Raw genomic sequence first — 20,412 nt, 5'->3', positions numbered from 1 at the left:
AAGTCGTAAGGTTAGTATTGCCTCACGTGTTCCAACATTTCTACGGAATCCAAACTGATCTTCCCCGAGGTCCGCTTCTACTAGTTTTTCCATTCGTCTGTAAAAAATTCGCGTTAGTATTTTGCAGCTGTGACTTATTAAACTGATAGTTCGGTAATTTTCACATCTGTCAACACCTGCTTTCTTTGGGATTGGAATTATTATATTCTTCTTGAAGTCTGTGGGTATTTCGCCTGTCTCATACATCTTGCTCACCAGATGGTAGAGTTTTGTCATGACTGGCTCTCCCAAGGCCATCAGTAGTTCTAATGGAATGTTGTCTACTCCCGGGGCCTTGTTTCGACTCAGGTCTTTCAGTGCTCTGTCAAACTCTTCAGGCAGTATCTTATCTCCCATTTCATCTTCATCAAAACTTTATTAAATAAACATTGTGGTCAGAATAGGAAAAAATGTTTCAAATGGCTCTGAGCACTATGGGACTTAACTTCTGAGGTCATCAGTCCCCTAGAACTTAGAACTACTTAAACCTAACTAACCTAAGGACATCACATACACCCATGCCCGAGGCAGGATTCGAACCTGCGACCGTATCAGCAGCGCGGTTCCAGACTGAAGTGCCTAGAACTGCTGGGTCACAGCGGCCGGCTCAGAATCCACGTTTTTAAGAAAAATTGAAAGCACTAAATATTAGACTTAGAAATGTAAAAATTTGTATGAAGCTTTAGTTCAACCTAAAAATAATAACTAAGTAACCACATTAAGCTACCTCTAATGGTTTTCGAGTATTTCAAAGAAAACTAAATTTGTAACTTAAAATCCCCATTTGTAATAGATTAAGTATCTGTAATTTTAACGCTAGAATACTTTGGTTAAAGCACATGATAAAACCTATTAAATAATGGAGCTATAGCGAATATTAGTACCGTACTGTTAATAACTCTCAATACAAGGTCTCTTAAAGTTATAGTTGAGAGGTAACGATCTACTGTCAGTTCCACTCTAAAAATTCTAGAAGGCAAAGTTTTTAGGCAAGCAACTGAAACTTTTTCTGTGATTTCAATCAACTTTCCTACACGCATGTAAAAACTAAGATTTTAAATTAATTCATAACTTTGTTATTTAATATTGTGTGTACGAGGAAGCGGCCGTTTAGAGACTGATGCCGTGTGCATAAGATCGATGACAGCAGATGTTACTTTGGCCATCCGCTGCGTCACATATATAAATATAGCCCGAGAGGCAAGATTAGCTTCACTTCGCACCCAGCCACTGTAAGATCTGCGCCTGTGAAACATTGGAGTGCCCGCTGCCTCAGATGACGTCCGAGACAGACTGTGACAAAACGCGTTATTTGCAGTAATAATAATTAGTGAACTCGCGAGGACTATACACCGTCCTGGATCGCTTAGATTTAGCAAAAGTAACTATTAGTGTTCCATCCGTGACACAAACAAATCCGCGTGGCAAGTGGTGACAATTATTTTCCACTTTTGTGGCGAGCATTTATTTTCGAGCATTCATTTTGAGTATCAGTAGCCAGAGCGAAAGACAATTTGGCACGAACTTACCGTAGAAGTCGCCTCTGAACTGCTTATTGTGCTGTTTAGGATAGCAAGATTTACTGTCAGTATGAGCATAATGAATACTTCATGTTGTGCGTGAGAAACTTTACTAAATATATGAATAAATTAGAACTCCAAATCTTCATTTATAATCATAGTCCTGATCCCGCTAAGCAAATAGGGAACAATAACATTTCTTTCGGTGGGCTGGACACGAAAGCGGACGTGCTGACTGGAAACTATGGTCGGTATGTTCTCCATCGCTTTCTGGTTGACCACAAAAATAGTTGCCAGGCTCTGGTAAAAAAGACGGCGAATTACCAAAGTTTATTTCTACCCGCCGCCCCACAATGTCAGCTTCTTTATTTTCATATCACTTATGCCTGACAACGTTCACACAAGAAATATTTTTTAGATGCTTCAACAGTTATGTGGTATTGCCCTCCAAGCTGAATCTATTATAAAGTCTTATTTAACACTGTCAACTTATTCTGTATGCTTATCATCAAATTTTAGCCATCCCAGTTGAATGTTGCTGACAGCTTAAAACAGGACTCTTTCCTGCTGGTACTCTTTGCTTACTGTTTGATAGATATGATTTAAACCACTTTCCAGCATTTCCTTTTACACCGTTTATTTAAAAGGCTACTGTGATGTACACAGTCCAATGCCTTTGACAGGTCACAAAATATACCGGCAGCCCGCAATTTATTGTCTAATGAACTAAGTGATCAAAAGTATCCGGACACCCCCAAAAACAAACGTTTTTCATACTAACTGTATTGTGCTGCCACCTACTGTCAGGTACTCCATATCAGCGATCTCAGTGATCAGACATCGTGAGAGAGAAGACTGGTGCGCTCCGCGGAACTCACGGACTTCGAACGTGGTCAGGTGATTGAACTTCGAACGTGGTCAGGTGATTGGACTTCGAACGTGGTCAGGCGATTGGACTTCGATCGAGGTCAGGTGATTCGCTGTCACTTTTGTCATATGTCTGTACGCGAGATTTCCACACCCCTAAACATCCCTAGGTCCACTGTTTCCGATGTAATAGTGAAGTGGAAACGTGAAGGGACATGTACAACACAAAACAGACCTCGTCTGTTGACTGACAGAGACCGCCGACAGTTGAAGAGGGTCATAATCTGTAATAGGCAGACATCTCTCCAGACCATCAGACAAGAATTCCAAACTGCATCAGGATCCAGTGCAAGTACTATGATAGTTCGGCGGGAGATGAGAAAACTTTCACGGTCGAGCGTCTGCTCATAAGCCACACATCACGCCAGTAAATACCAAACGACGCCTCGCTTGGTGTAAGTAGCGTAAACATAGGACGATTGAACAGTGGGAAAACGTTGTGTGGAGTGATGAATCACGGTACACTATGTGGCGATCCGATGGCAGGGTTTGGATATGGCGAATGCCCGGTGAACGTCATCTGCCAGCGTGTGTAGTGCCAACACTAAAATTCGGAGACGGTGGTGTTATGGTGTGGTCGTGTTTTTCATGGAGGGGGGATAGCACTCCTTGTTGTTTTGCGTGGTACTATCACAACACAGGCCTACAAAGGATGTTTTAACCACCTTCTTGCTTCCCACTGTTGAAGAGCAATTAGGGGATGGAGAGAGTGGCGAGAGTGGAAGCTGTCATCAAGGCTAAGGGTGAGCCAACACCATATTGAATTCCAGCATTACCAATGGAGGGCACCACGAAGTTGTAAGGCATTTTCAGTCAGGTGTCCGGATACTTTTGATCACATAGTTCACATTCTCGGTGTATGTGTAAATTACCTTCCCAATATCGGAGCCCTACAGAAATCCGAATTGTGGGTTCGACAAAACATAATTTATTTACCAGATGGTTAACAAGCCAATTATATATTACCTTTTCTACAGTTTTCAAAATGCTGCCAAATGTGGAAGTGGGAGGAAGTTTAATGGTGCTTCTCAATGTCCTTTCTTACACAAATGCTTAACTTCAATATATTTCAGTCATTGGATAAATACACACATCAAAAAAAGTTTTGTATCACCTCGGTTTCGAGAGTTCCCGAACCTGTAAAGAAAATTGGAATAGAGATCAACATAAACTTCATTTCCGCCCTTGTTATTTCTCATGAAAACCACACACTGCATGTTGTACCACCACACAGCGATCCCTTCAGAGGTGGTGGTCCAGATTGCTGTACATACCGTTACCTCTAATACCCAGTGGCACGTCCTCTTCTATTGATACATGCCTGTATTCGTCGTGGCATACTAACCACAAGTTTATCAAGGCACTGTTGGTCCAGTTAGTGGGTCACGTCGTCCATAAACAGACCTTTTCAATCACTAACAGGCATGTTCGGTAGGGTTCATGTATGGAGAACATGCTGGTCACTCTAGTCGAGCGATGCCGTTATCCTGAAGGAAGTCATTCACAAGATGTGGACGATAGGGGCGCGAACTGTCGTCCATGAGGACGTATGCCTCTCCAATATGCTGCCGATATGGTTGCACTATCGGGCGGAGGATGGCATTCACGTATCGTACAGCTGTTAAGGTGCCTTCCATGACCACCAGCGGCGTACGTCTGCCCCGCATAATGTCACTCCAAAACAGGAGGGAACCTCCACCTTACTGCACATGCTGAATAGTGTGTCTAAGGCGTTCAGCCTGACCGGGTTACCTCCAAACACGTCTCCGACGATTCTCTGGTTGAAGGCTTATCCGACACTCATCGATGAAGAGAACGTGATGCCAATCCTGAGCGGTCCATTCGGCATGTTGTTGGGCCCATCTGTACCGTGCTGCATGGTGTAGTGGTTACAAAGATGAATCTTGCAATGGACGTCGGGAGTGAAGTTGCGCATCATGCAGCCTATTGTGCGCAGTTTGAGCCGTAACACGACGTCCTGTGGCTGCACGAAAAGCATTATTCAACATGATGGCGTTGCTGTCAGGATTGTTACGAGCAATAGTCTGTAGTTGGCGGTCATCCACTGCAGTAGTACCCTTGGGCGGTCTGATTGAGGCACGTCATCGACATTTCCTGTTTCTCTGTATCTCCTCCATGTCCGAACAACATCGCTTTGGTTCACTCCGAGACGCCTGGATAATTCCCTTGTGGAGAGCCCTTCCTGGCACAAAGTAACAATGCGGACGTGATCGAACCGCGGTATTGACCGTCTAGGCATGGTTGGACTACAGACAACACGAGCCGTGTACCTCTTCCTTGTGGAATGACTGGAACTGATCGGCTGTGGGACCCTCTCCGTCTAATAGGCGCTGCTCATGCATGGTTATTTACATCTTTGGGCGGGTTTGGAGACACCTCTGAACAATCAAAGGGACTGTGATACAATACCCACAGTCAACGTCTATCTTCAGGAGTTCCGGGAACTGGGGTGATACAAAACCGTTTTTTGATGTGTGTATTTCACTGCTAAATGACTAGTGACAAAAATAACTTAATACATTGCTAAACTCAGAAGTACATACTGTAATTAAGTTTGTTGATATTTTAACACAACCACACGAATTTTTTAATATAAAGCTTTTACTGTGGACATTGTTTCTTCTGGTGTGCTGAGTGTCCTATCCATATTACTGAAATTATTTGTAATAGCCGGCAAGAGACATTCCACGACAACGTATACTGAACCTGACAATCTGATATTTCATTAACAGTTACGAGATGCTTGTCAAAAATGTTGCAGCACTAGACACATCTGCTACTAATGTATCTTTTACTCGTAACGCCACCTGCTCCTTTTCATATTTGGTTCTACCATTCTGCTCATTCATTATGTCCAATATTATCTTTAATTTGCTATCTGACATGACTATATTTATCTCGTAATGCCTTTGCATCTGTCTTACTCCCTAATTCTGCAACATGTAACACGTCTGTACACCCAAGTGGTCACTTGATGTTTAGAGAAGTAGTTTCGGTCGACATATTCACCAACGCAGGTAAGTAATTCATGAATTTTACTCCTCAGTCCCAGAATATTCTGATGCAATAAAGACATGTGGCATTTTACAGTGATCGATATACACTGAAGAGCCACAGAAACTGGTACATCTGGCTAATATCGTGTAGAAGCCCCGCGAGCACGCAGAAGCGCCCAACACTACGCGGCATGTGTTAAGTTGTACTGGAGGGACTTGACACCATGAATCCTGCAGGGTTGTCCATAAATCCGTACAGTACGAGGGGGTGGAGATTTCTTCTGAACACCACGTTGCAAGGCATCCCAAATATGCTCAATAATGTTGACTTCTGGGGAATTTGGTGGCCAGCGGAAGTGCTTAAATTCAGAAGTGTGTTCCTCGAGCCACCCTGTAGCAATTCTGGACGTGTGTGTGTCGTATTGTCCTGCTGTAATTACCCTAATCCGTCAGACTGCATAATGGATGCAGGTGATCAAACATGATGCTTACGTACATGTCATCTGTCAGAGTCGTATCTAGACATATCAGGGGTCCCATATCACTTCAACTTCACACGCCCCACACTATTACAGAGCTTCCAACAGAATTAACATTCCCCTGCTGACATGAAGGATCCAAGGATTCATGAGGTTGTCTCCATATCTGTACACGTCCATCCGCTCGATACAATATGAAACGAGACTCGTCCGACCTGGCAACTTGTTTCCAGTCATTAACTGTCCAATGCCGGTATTAACGGGTCCAGGCGAGGCGTAAAGCTTTGTGTCCTGCAGTCATCAAGGGTACACGAGTGGGTCTTCGGCTCCGAAAGCCCATATCGATGACGTTTCGTGGAATGGTTCGCACGCTGACACTTTTTGATAGCCCAGCATTGAATTCTGCAGCAATTTGCGGAAGTGTTGCACTTCTGTCACGTTGAGAAGTCACGTTGAACGATTCTCTTCAGTCGTCGTTAGTCCCGTTCTTGCAGGATATTTTTCCGGCCGCAGAGAAGTCTGAGATTTGATGTTTTACCAGATTCCTGATATTCACGGTACACTCGTGAAGTCGTCGTACGGGAAAATCCCCGCTTCGTCGCTACCTCGGAGATGGTATGTCCTATCGCTCGTGCACCGACTATAGCACCACGTTCAAACTCACTTAAATCTTGATAACCTGCCATTGTAGCAGCAGTAACCAATCTAACAACTGCGCCAGACACTTGTTGTCTTATATAGGCATTGCCGACCACAACGCCATAATCTGCCTGTTGCCATATCTCTGTATTCGAATACGCATGCCTATAACAGGGTCTTTGGCGCTTCTGTGTATAAGTGGATGGAAGATAAATTTCTGGTATCTGCTGAAATTAATGTTCTTCAGATTCTTTCTCAAACTTCCCGTAAAAACTTCGTTTCTTTCTGTCTTCAAGAACCTGACACCTGTATTAACTGATATTTTAATATTCATGATAATGCCTCCAGACCTTCAACATCTCCCCATTAGGTTTTCTTCCATTAGTAGAGCCAGTTTCCCGTCGAGATCAATGCCACGCCTAATATAATCCCGCCTGCTCCACATTCAATCGTTGGGGACCCGTCAGACGAAGTGGAAATGTGCGAGCAAGTGACTGATGTACCTTGTCGACGTCAAAGGCACAACATCAATTTCTGAGTGAGTTCGAACGGGGCAGAGTGATTGTTCTTCAGGAAACGGTTTTATCGTTCTTTGACACTGAGTCTTGTACACGGCACGCTGCTATTACAGTCAAGCATATGTGAAATTAGTGAATAGAAGAAGGCCGTACACAACGACGAGTGGGTACTAGGCCACACTATGCGACCACAGTGAGAGATGACTGGCATCTTGCTTGCATTTAACCGTAAGAACAGCTCCGGTCATAGTGATGGCTTGACGATGGAGCTCTGCAAAGGGTGAGGAAATGCCTGTGTCGATGGTTCGATGTCATCTCCTGAGGGCTGCATTTTTGGCATGCATGCCACTGTGTCGACTTCCATTGACCAGAAACCACCAAAGCTTCATACTGCAGTGGGCACGTGGACGCCATCACTGACATGCTGAGTACTGTTTTCTGACGATTCCCCCTTTACTTGTCCTACAGTAATGCCGCATATACGTTTGACGCTACAGTAGTGTATGCAATCGGGAAGACTGTGTTGTTGAGTGGCATAGCAGACAAAAGCCAAATGTGGTGGTTTGGAGCGCCATTGGTTATAACATGCAATTTCGCCTCCCATGTGTTGAATAGGAGCCGCTACATTGGGGATGTTTAAGAGCCCGAAGCACTATCCCTCCTTCAGGCAGCTCCACATACCATATTTCAACAGGGCAATGCCCAAACACATGTGACTAACAGTGTGCAGATCTTGTTCGAAGATCTTCCCTGACATGTCACCCATCGAACATGTCTAGGATATGGTCGGCCGGCAAACTGTTCGTTCGCATTCTCCTGCAACCACTATCTACACTTAGTAGATACACCTGCAAACCACATGGCGGTGAGTTCTCCAGTAGCATATCCAGGCCCTGTTCAATTCCATGTCACAACATCTACAGGCTTTGATTAGAGTTTGTGGCAGCTTCAGTCCACACTGAATTCTAATGTACAGTTCTGTCATTCTAACCCCTTGTATTTTCTCGTGACCATGATATGTACACTAAATTTCTGTATAGTCGAATATCTCCTTCCGGGCGCAGCAATTTTCAGAAACAGTAATGTATTAGACTGATTGATAAGCTCGTAGCGTTTTTCCATAAGTTTAATAAACACAACAGATACACATAACACTGATGTTAGTATAAATAGGGTAACTTTTCGATTCCGAGACTGTAGAGGTCACTTGGTTTTGAGGCGAAGAACTCGTCGTGCCATGTTCAGAGAGAATTTTCATCCGAAAAGGAAGTGCACTGAGGGTTGTTCGATAGAGAGAGAAAAGGGTGAAAATCTGAGGGGCAAGATCAGTTGAATAAGGTGGTTACGGAATGGCGTCTCAACTCGATTCCTGTATGTGGTTTTTGTCAGCCTAGCGGGCACTATGCAGAATGCGGGCTGTCTTTCTAGTCGTTGTTCTTCGACTGCGTGTGCAAGACATTTCAGTTGTTGACAGCAGTGATGGTTACAACTCGTAGTACACCACACCGTCACTGTTCCACCATATGGATAACATTATCTTTGGTAGATGCGCGCAGGCCTTTGTAAGGGGTTTTGCTGCTCTGTTTGGGAGCAATTATTCCTTTATTTTCCTTACGTTAGCATAAAGAGACCATTTCTCATTGCCAATAACGATACAGGATAGGAATGGTTGGAGTTGTTCACGACCCAATTGATGATGAATAAGCAGAGATGCGCATATGACTACCTGCTGACTTTTTTTTAATTTTTACATAGAGCATGCATTACTCACATAATCGACTTTTGGACCTTCTCCCTTGTATGCGAATCTCGCACTATCGTAGAAGGATCACAGTTCATCAATTCTGTCAGATCTCGAGTGTAGTGACTTGGATAATTGTGAATTAATGATTTTAAAGGATCTTCATCAAGCCCCGAAGGACTTCCTGAAGATGGAGAGTCACTAATGTGAAAACGCTTCTCCTTCAAACGGGAAAACCATTTTCTTGCTGTCTTCTGTCCAATGGCATTGTGCCCGTACAGGGCACAAAAGTTTCCGCCTGCCGACGCTGCTGTCATCCCTCTACTGAACTATAACAGAAGAATATGTCACGAATGTTCCGATTTCTCCAATTGGCACTCCATGTTATAGCGTTCACAGCTCCACTCACTATCTCCAAACGACAAAATGACACTTAAACTCAAATAACAGTGCACTGCAAATAAAAAATGACAATCGATAAATAAACACACAGCAACCGCAATACCAACAGAAACGCTATGAATTTATACACAAACCCAATGTATGTGACACGGCGGATGATGTATATTGTTCTACGAAGCTTTTCGCAGACGATGCTATGGTATACAGGGAGATGGCATCATTGGAAACTTGTTACCAAATGTGAAAAGATTCCAGATGATTTGCGCATTGTATAAATATATGCAGCTGGCTCTAAATATGTATAAAGGAACTGTAATGTGCTTCAATAGGCGAAGAGGTTCGCTATCGTTTGAATGCGCAATCGGCGCTCGGCCAGTGGGATCAGTCACAACTGTAAAGTTCTAGAAGTATCTCTGAGGAGCGATTTAAGGTGGAAAGAGCTCATTAATCTAGTCATGGGGAAGACAGTTGCCAGACTCTGATTTATTTTAAGAATTCTAAGGAAGTGTGATTGACGCTCGAAAGAAAAAATAGCAGAAAGGAATATTAGAGTTTAACATCATGTCAACAACGCACGAACGAGCTCACTTCAAACCTTTATCATCCCGCTACCTAATAGTTTAACTATATCATTGTCTTCTGAGAAGAAAGTTCCTTGCGTAACAAAACCCTTTATTCTGGCGAACTGCAGGAAAATTTACAATATAATTCAAAGTGTTAATCAAATGCTTGTATTTTTTTAATTTTTTGTGTCGATATCGGCTTCCGTATTTTTCACGTTGCCTTATTTAATCGCTGCTAATTATAATGTTACTTGAACTTAATAATTATCTTTCCTGGTAATGGATTTTGATCTTTTGGATGAAGTGGTTATAGTGACAGTGAACATTATTTTGAGGACAATTTTCTCAGTCATTACCGCTTTACTTGTTGCAATTAGTAACTCAGTTTTACTTTAAATGATTCTAAAGTTCTCCATGTAAAGTTAATTAACTATCCAAAATCTTATTACTTCCAAATTCAAATGAGCTCTATAGCGCGTAATGAGCCTTTGTCACCTACGTCTGTTTCATTAATTGTTTCGTAAGTTCAGTTTCATCACAACTCAGTTTCATAACTATAATGTCCTTAAACAAATTGGCGACCGTAATATTTCAGATAATAATTGAAATATCTCTCAAATTCAGTGTCATTCCCATTAACAAATTCTACGAACTAATAAAAATTAATTAACGTAACTTAACTTTACTAGAGCAGCATATTCCTTTCATTGTAACGATCAGTAATTTTACCACGCCTTGGTATTCAAATGGATATTTAAGATACTGATTCTTTTCATTTACCAAAATTAGAAATGTTTCTTCATTTAGCACAGCCATTCCTTAAGTTTCATGTTTTACTTACACTGACTACTAGAATGTGTTCATTTACAGATTAACTGTGTTAGACATCGCTAGTAGTATAGAACCAAGCAGCCTAGTCTTTCGCTAACTCGTGTTTACGAACGGCAAGGGTGCAGTCGTTGACTGCGCGGAGCAAATAATACGCCAGAGCTGTTTCATCTCAGTCAATTGCCAAGCCAAACACTGTGCGCGCTGGGACACAGGTCCCTGGATTTCCCCAGAGAGGCATCCAGGCTTGAGTATTGCGGTAGTCTCGGGAAATCACGGGATGCCGTTTCGGAAATCCCATCACTACTTAAAGCTACTGTTTCCTTTCTTTGCAGTGGGTGAGTCAACTAGCGCCGCCGATGATACGACTCTATTGCTGCAGCTGGAGAGAAAACCGTTAGCAGTCCCTCTTCTATTCTACTGCATCTGCTTACAGACTCACGTACAGAAATGAGAGCGAAAACACAGGTGTGCAATGTATTCCCGCATTTGCTACTGGCAATGAAGTGAAAGAGAGCGTGGCGTAATAGATGCTTCCGTACAAAGCTAGCACACTGAACCGACATGGATAACATTCAATGGTCAAACACACGACTTGTATTCAGGATGGGAAAAGGTCACGCAGTCGTCTAACAATCCGGAGTTAAGGATTCCATAATTTTCCTTTATGATTTATGTTGAATTCCAGGACTACCCCTTAAAATTATCACTGCCACATTCCCATACCCTTTTCCTCCGTTTCGAGTTTGTACTCCGTATCTAATAACCTCGACGCCAACGGCGAATCGTGCTTTTGGATCGAATCACATTTGCACAATATGTTCTTTCCTTCTTTTTTGTTTTCGTATTTACATCTACATCCATACTCCACAAGCCACACGACGGTGTGTGGCGGAGGGTACTTTGAGTGCCTCTATCGGTTCTCCTTTCTATTTCAGTCTCGTATTGTTCGTGGAAAGAAACATTGCCGGTATGCCTCTGTGTGGGCTCTAATCTCTCTGATTTTATCCGCATGGTCTCTTCGCGAGATATACGTAGGAGGGAGCAATATACTGCTTGACTCCTCGGTGAAGGTATGTTCTCGAAACTTCAACAAAAGCCCGTACCGGGCTACTAAGCGTCTCTCCTGCACAGTCTTCCACTGGAGTTTATCTATCATCTCCGTAACGCTTTCGCGCTTACTGAATGATCCTGTAACGAAGCGCGTTGCTCCCCGTTGGATCTTCTCTATCTCTTCTATCAACCCTATCTGGTACGGATCCCACACTGGTGAGCAATATTCAACCAGTGGGCAAACAAGTGTACTGTAACCCACTTCCTTAGGGTTCTTCCAATCAATCTCAGTCTGGCATCAGCTTTACCGATGATCCACTTTATATGATCATTCCATTTTAAATCACTCCTAATGCCTACGCCCAAATAATTTATGGAATTAACTGCTTCCAATTGCTGACCTGTTATATTGTAGCAAAATGATAAAGGATCTTTCTTTCTATATATTCGCAGCACATTACACTTGTCTACATTGAGATTCAATTGCCATTCCCTGCACCATGCGTCAATTAGTTGCAGATCCTCCTGCATTTCAGTACAATTTTCCATTGTTACAACATCTCGATATACCACAGCATCATCCGCAAAAAGCCTCAGTGAACTTTCCATGTTACCCACAAGGTCTTTTATGTATATTGTGAATAGCAACGGTTCTACGACACTCCCCTGCGGCACACCTGAAATCACTCTTACTTCGGAAGACTTCTCTCCATTGAGAATGACATGCTGCGTTCTGTTATCTAGGAACTCTTCAATCCAATCACACAATTGGTCTGATAGTCCATATGTTCTTAGTTTGTTCTTTAAACGACTGTGGAGAACTGTATAGAACGCCTTTCGGAAGTCAAGAAACACGGCATCTACCTGGGAACCCGTGTCTATGGCCATCTGAGTCTCGTGGACGAATAGCGCGAGCTGGGTTTCAAATGATCGTCTTTTTCGAAACCCATGCTAATTCGTACAGAGTAGATTTCTAGTCTCCAGAAAAGTCATTATACTCGAACATAACACGTGTTCCAAAATTCTACAACTTCTTTCTTTCTGGAAAAACTTACTCCCAAATCGATGCAATGTGTAACAATCCGCTTTCTGAGAGCAACGTCTCACTCAGCGTAAATGACGTAGCTTTACCGGCAAGCGAATGGAAAGTTGCGGAGCGTAAAATGGGAGCCTTACACCATCGCTACAGTTGTGATGTCAGCTGAAAGTCTGTGTAATGTTACACTGTGAAATAATGTCTCATTCTACACACGAACAGCATGCTAACTGATACTACATGCACCGTGCATGTGTCCGACTAGCAATCATTCCTCGCCAGATGACGTTGCTATCGCCTGGACGGACTTATATCGATAGTAGGCCGTTGGTCATAGCGTTCTGGCTGATCAACATAGTGCGTGTAGTGTGTTGCTGTTGTTGTTGTGGTAGTGGTGGAGGTGGTGGTCTTCATCCAGGAGAGTGGTTTTAGACAGGTCTCCATGCTAGTCAATCCAGTGCACACCTTTTCATATCATCACTGAATGACCGCAGCAACTTACATCCAATTGAATCAGCTTATTGTATTCAAACCTTGATCTCTCTCTACAATTTCTACGCTTCACACTTTCTTCATTTAACAAACTAACAATTGCTACATGCCTCAGGATGTTCCTTGTCAACCAATCTCCTGTTTTAGCCAAACTGTGCCATATATTTCTTTTTTCCACAATTCGATTTAGTACCTCCTCATTGATATTCGATCTATCCACTTAATCTTCAACATTCTTCTATACCACCACATTTCCAAAGTTTATACTGTCTTCTTGCTTGATCTGCTTATCGTCCATGTTTCGCTTCCACACTAAGACAAAGTCCAGACAAATACTTTCCGAACAGACTTCCATACGCTTAAATTTTTATTAAATATTAACAAATTTCTCTTTTTCAGAAATGCTTTTCTTGCTATTACCAGCGTTCATTTTATATCCTCTATATTTCGGCCATCATCAGTTACTTTGCTGCCCAAATACATAAACTCATCTACTTTTAACGTCTCATTTCATAATGTAACTTCTCATCATCGCCCGACTTAATTCGATTACATTCCATTAACCTTGTTTGAATTTTGACGATTTTCATCTTATAATCTATCTCAGTTTAAGACACTGTCCACTCTTAGCATTGCTTAGCCGTCATAGGCAAAACTCAGTGTTTTCACTTCTTCTCCCTCGACTTTAACTCCCTTTCCAAATAACTCCTTGGTTTCCTTCAAAACTTGCTCAGTGTACAGATTTAATAAGATTAGACTACAAGACCGTTCACTCCCTTCTCAACTACTACTTCCCTTTCATGTTCTTCGTTTATTATAACTGCTCTCTGGTTTCTGTACAAGTTGTAAATAACGTTTCGCTCCCTGTAGTTTATCCCTGCCTCCTTCGATATTTTAAAGAGTGTAGTCCAGTCAACATTGTCAAAACCTTTCTCTAAATCTACTAACGCTGTAAACGTAGGTTTGCCTTTCTCCAACCTATCGTCTAATGTAAGTCGTAAGATCATCACGGCGCGGTGTGTTCTTCCATCTCTCCGGAACGCAAACTAATCTTCCCCGAGTTATGCTTCCACCAGTTTCTCCATTGTTCCGCAAATAATCACCGTCAATATTTTTCAAACCATGACTTACTAAACTGATGGTTCGGTAACATTCATACCTGCAAACAACTGCCAACTTCGCAATTAGAATGAACACTTCTTCTTGACGGTCTGTGGATATATCGCCTGTGTAATATACCTTGCATACCAGCTCGAATGTTTCTGTCATGACTGCCTCACCCAGCAAGCTTCTTCATCTCCCAGTACCTACTGCAACCTACATTCTTCTGAATCTGCTTAGTGTATTGATCTCTTGGTCTCCCCCTTTGATTTTTACCCTCCACGCTGCCCTCCAATACTAAATTGGTGATCCCTTGATGCCTCAGAACATGTCCTACCAACCGATCCCTTCTTCTGGTCAAGTTGTGCCACAAACTTCTCTTCTCCCCAATCCTATTCAATACTTCCTCATTAGTTATGTGATCTACCCATCTAATCTTCAGCATTCTTCTGTAGCACCACATTTCAAGAGCTTCTATTCTCTTCTTGTCCAAACTATTTACCGTCCATGTTTCACTTCCATACATGGCCACACTCCATACAAATACTTTCAGAAATAACTTCCTGACACTTAAATCTATACTCGATGTTAACAAATTTCTCTTCTTCAGAAACGCTTTCCTTGCCATTGCCAGTCTACATTTTATATCCTCTCTACTTCGTCCATCATCAGTTATTTTGCTCCCCAAATAGCAAAACTCCTTTACTACTTTAAGTGTCTCATTTCCTAATCTGATACCCTCAGCATCACCCGACTTAATTAGACTACATTCCATTATCCTCGTTTTGCTTTTGTTGATGTTCATCTTATATCCTCCCTTCAAGACACCATCCATTCCGTTCAACTGCTCTTCCAAGTCCTTTGCTGTCTCTGACAGAATTACAATGTCATCGGCGAACCTCAAAGTTTTTATTTCTTCTCCATGGATTTTAATACCTACTTCAAATTTTTCTTTTGTTTCCTTTACTGCTTGCTCAACATACAGATTGAATAACATCGGGGAGAGGCTACAACCCTGTCTTACTCCCTTCCCAACCACTGCTTCCCTTTCATGTCCCTCAACTCTTATAACTGCCATCTGGTTTCTGTACAAGCTGTAAATAGCCTTTCGCTCCCTGTATTTTACCCCTGCCACCTTTAGAATTTGAAAGAGAGTATTCCAGTCAACACTGTCAAAAGCTTTCTCTAAGTCTACAAATGCTAGAAACGTAGGTTTGCCTTTCCTTAATCTTTTTTCTAAGATAAGTCGTAAGGTCAGTATTGCCTCACGTGTTCCAGTATTTCTACGGAATCCAAACTGATCTTCCCCAAGGTCGGCTTCTACTAGTTTTTCCATTTTTCCATAAACACATCTACTAATAAAATATGTTTAGAAATTTATGATATTTTTCCATATTGACATAATACTAAGCAGAAGAAGAAGAAAAGAGCAAAAATCTACCACACGAAGAAAAGAACATCATTAGAAATGAACTGAAATAGGATAATGTCAGATCTTACAGTTATGCTCCAACTGCGATTTACCAACAGTCCTTCATTAGTAGTGAAGTTAATTATAAACTTTACTGTCCTCCAATTCTGCACCGGACTCGGTAAAAGCTCGTGTTACAGCGTCGATACTACCTGTGCGTGAAGTTTATCTCGAAGTTAAGTTCAATAATTTTGTGTGACTCAGTAGAGCTGGAGTCGGTACGTATCATGTGGGTTACTGGTTAAGTTTTATGATATATAATATGTTTAGACTAACAGCAAATAGCATATTAAATCCAATTACAACCTATTAGTCGTGATGTAAAATAAAAATAGAGATACGTGATAACGTATGTATTAACTATTTTAGGTAACAATGGAACGAAGAGAACCGGGGAACTGTATGACATTTCAGCCATTTGTATCCTTTTGAGCCTGAACCTCCGCAGTTCCTTGTATAATATTTTGCTAGCAATGCTATTTATAATTACCAGTGAATCAGGGTTCCTTAATGCATAGCGAAGAAACAGAAAGAGCTGTCCAGTGGTGCGCCAGTGATGAGATGTGGTTGGAAAAGCTACTTGACCAGCTGCTATCGAACTTAACTGCTCGACTAAACAGTGTTTCATTTTCCACACACGTTTTGTTACTAAATCACTCGGCATTTGACAAAATTCCTGGCCTAGTGCGAACCAGGCATTAGTTACAGCACCTGTCACCGGTACATTTGCACCTACATCTCTACTCCTTAATACAAGCTATTGTGTGTGGTCGAGGGTTCTTTGTATACCTCTGTCACTTCCTCCTTCTCCTGTACCAGCCGTGAACGGTGCCTGGAAACAACGATTGTTCGGAAGACTTCAAATGAACCCCGGCTTTCAGTGTTACCTTCATGGTCTTTCGCGAAGTCAAAGGAAGCTATATATTGTTTGACCCTTCAAGAGAAATGCATGCTATCAGAATTTTAGCAATAAACCGCTTCGTGGTGGTGGACGCTTCTCTTTCAGTGTCTGCCACGGGAATTGGATTAGCATCTCCGTGACGCTTTCGCACTTACTATAAGAACCTGTGAGAAAACTCTTCTTTGGGTCTTCTTTATTTCATCTATCTATCCTATCCGGTACAGGTACAGACTGACGAGCTATATTCAAATATCGATCGAATGAGGGTTTTGTAAGCTACCTGTTGGTGGACAACATTTCTTGACGTTTCCTAAACTAAATCTGCCCGGCATCTGCCTCACCTGTGATTAGTTTCATGTACTTGTTTCACTGTGAATCGCTATGTACGCATACTTCTAGATATTTAATGGATATGGCACCTTCTACTGATTATTCGTCAATCATCAAATCATAAAGTAACGCCTCTTAGCCTACTTATGCGCAGTACATTACATCTGCATATTTTGAGTGTAAACTGACAATCCCTAGAACAAGCATCAGCCCTGTGCTGGTCTTCCTGCATTTCGCTATAATTTTCTAGTGTTTCCCACTTCTCTATACATAACAGCATTATCTGCGAACCATCTGTTGGAGCTTCCGTTATCCACTAGGTGATATATATATATATATATATATATATATATATATATATATAATAAGAGTACAACAAAACATCATTAAGTGATTGAATAAAGTGATTGCTGCATTGCCGGCCGCGGTGGCCGAGCGGTTCTAGGCGCTCAGTCTGGAACCGCGCGACTGCTACGGTCGCAGGTTCGAATCCTGCCTCGGGCATGGATGTGGTGATGTCCTTAGGTTAGTTAGGTTTAAGTAGTTCTAAGTTCTAGGGAACTGATGACCGCAGATGTTAAGTTCCATAGTGCTCAGAGCCAGCGACAGTGATTGTTTATGTTGGGCGTGGAGGTGTTTTCAGCTATCCTAATAGCAGAACGTGCTAATGGCGAGTCAAACCTATAAAGTAGTTAGTAAGATATCGGTGGAAGCCTCCACCATGGAATCAAGGAAGGAACAGTCCACAGAATTCCTAATGGAGAGAAATCTTCTGATGTAAAAGAAATACCATTACTGTTCACGATATATATATATATATATATATATATATATATATATATATATATATATATATATGTATGTATATACTCCTGGAAATGGAAAAAAGAACACATTGACACCGGTGTGTCAGACCCACCATACTTGCTCCGGACACTGCGAGAGGGCTGTACAAGCAATGATCACACGCACGGCACAGCGGACACACCAGGAACCGTGGTGTTGGCCGTCGAATGGCGCTAGCTGCGCAGCATTTGTGCACCGCCGCCGTCAGTGTCAGCCAGTTTGCCGTGGCATACGGAGCTCCATCGCAGTCTTTAACACTGGTAGCATGCCGCGACAGCGTGGACGTGAACCGTATGTGCAGTTGACGAACTTTGAGCGAGGGTGTATAGTGGGCATGCGGGAGGCCGGGTGGACGTACCGCCGAATTGCTCAACACGTGGGGCGTGAGGTCTCCACAGTACATCGATGTTGTCGCCAGTGGTCGGCGGAAGGTGCACGTGCCCGTCGAGGGACCGGACCGCAGCAACGCACGGATGCACGCCAAGACCGTAGGATCCTACGCAGTGCCGCAGGGGACCGCACCGCCACTTCCCAGCAAATTAGGGACACAGTTGCTCCTGGGGTATCGGCGAGGACCATTCGCAACCGTCTCCATGAAGCTGGGCTACGGTCCCGCACACCGTTAGGCCGTCTTCCGCTTACGCCCCAACATCGTGCAGCCCGCCTCCAGTGGTGTCGCGACAGGCGTGAATGGAGGGACGAATGGAGACGTGTCATCTTCAGCGATGAGAGTCGCTTCTGCCTTGGTGCCAATGATGGTCGTATGCGTGTTTGGCGCCGTGCAGGTGAGCGCCACAATCAGGACTGCATACGACCGAGGCACACAGGACCAACACCCGGCATCATGGTGTGGGGAGCGATCTCCTACACTGGCCGTACACCACTGGTGATCGTCGAGGGGACACTGAATAGTGCACGGTACATCCAAACCGTCATCGAACCCATCGTTCTACCATTCCTAGACCGGCAAGGGAACTTGCTGTTCCAATAGGACAATGCACGTCCGCATGTGTCCCGTGCCACCCAACGTGCTCTAGAAGGTGTAAGTCAACTACCCTGGCCAGCAAGATCTCCGGATCTGCCCCCATTGAGCATGTTTGGGACTGGATGAAGCGTCGTCTCACGCGGTCTGCACGTCCAGCACGAACGCTGGTCCAACTGAGGCGCCAGGTGGAAATGGCATGGCAAGCCGTTCCACAGGACTACATCCAGCATCTCTACGATCGTCTCCATGGGAGAATAGCAGCCTGCATTGCTGCGAAAGGTGGATATACACTGTACTAGTGCCGACATTGTGCATGCTCTGTTGCCTGTGTCTATGTGCCTGTGGTTCCGTCAGTGTCATCATGTGATGTATCTGACCCCAGGAATGTGTCAATAAAGTTTCCCCTTCCTGGGACAATGAATTCACGGTGTTCTTATTTCAATTTCCAGGAGTGTATATATATATATATATATATATATATCAGAAGATTTCTCTCCATTAGGAATTCTGTGATCTGTAGCCGAGCTACTGAGCGTCTCTCCTGCACAGTCTTCCACTGGAGTTTATCTGTCACCTCCGTAACGCTATCGCGATTATAAATGATATTGTAACGAAGCACGCTGCTCTCCGTTGGATCTTCTCTATCCCTTCTATCAACCCTATCTGGTACGGATCCCACACTACTGAGCAGTATTCAAGCAGTGGGCGAACAAGCGTACTGTAACCTACTTCCTTTGTTTTCGGATTGCATTTCCTTAGGATTCTTCTAATGAATCTCATCTGGCATCTGCTTTACCGACGATCAACTTTATATGATCATTCCATTTTAAATCACTCCTAATGCGTACTCCTAGATAATTTATGGAATTAACTGCTTCCAGTTGCTGACCTGCTATTTTGTAGCTAAATGATAAGGGATCTATCTGTCTATGTATTCGCAGCACATTACACTTGTCTACATTGGGATTCAATTTCCATTCCCTGCACCATGCGTCAATTCGCTGCAGATCCTCCTGCATTTCAGTAAAGTTTTCCATTGTTACAACCTCTCGATACACCACAGCATCATCTACAAAAAGCCTCAGTGAACTTCCGATGTCATCCACAAGGTCATTTCTGTATATTGCCAATAGTAACGGTCCTATGGCACTCCCCTGCGGCACACCTGAAATCACTCTTACTTCGGAAGACTTCTCTCCAATGAGAATGACATGCTGCGTTCTGTTATCTAGGAACTCTTCAATCCAATCACACAATTGGTCTGATAGTCCATATGCTCTTACTTTGTTCATTAAACGACTATGGGGAACTGTATCGAACGCCTTGCGGAAGTCATGAAACACGGCATCTACCTGTGAACCCGTGTCTATGGCCCTCTGAGTCTCGTGGATGAATAGCGCGAGCTGGGTTTCACACGACCGTCTTTTTCGAAACCCATGCTGATTCGTACAGAGTAGATTTCTAGTCTCCAGAAAAGTCATTATACTCGAACATAATACATGTTCCAAATTTCTAAAACTGATC

The sequence above is a fragment of the Schistocerca piceifrons genome, chromosome 4, assembly GCF_021461385.2.
Source record: "Schistocerca piceifrons isolate TAMUIC-IGC-003096 chromosome 4, iqSchPice1.1, whole genome shotgun sequence".
NCBI lineage: Eukaryota > Metazoa > Arthropoda > Insecta > Orthoptera > Acrididae > Schistocerca > Schistocerca piceifrons.
Note: the sequence above shows the minus strand (reverse complement) of the source record.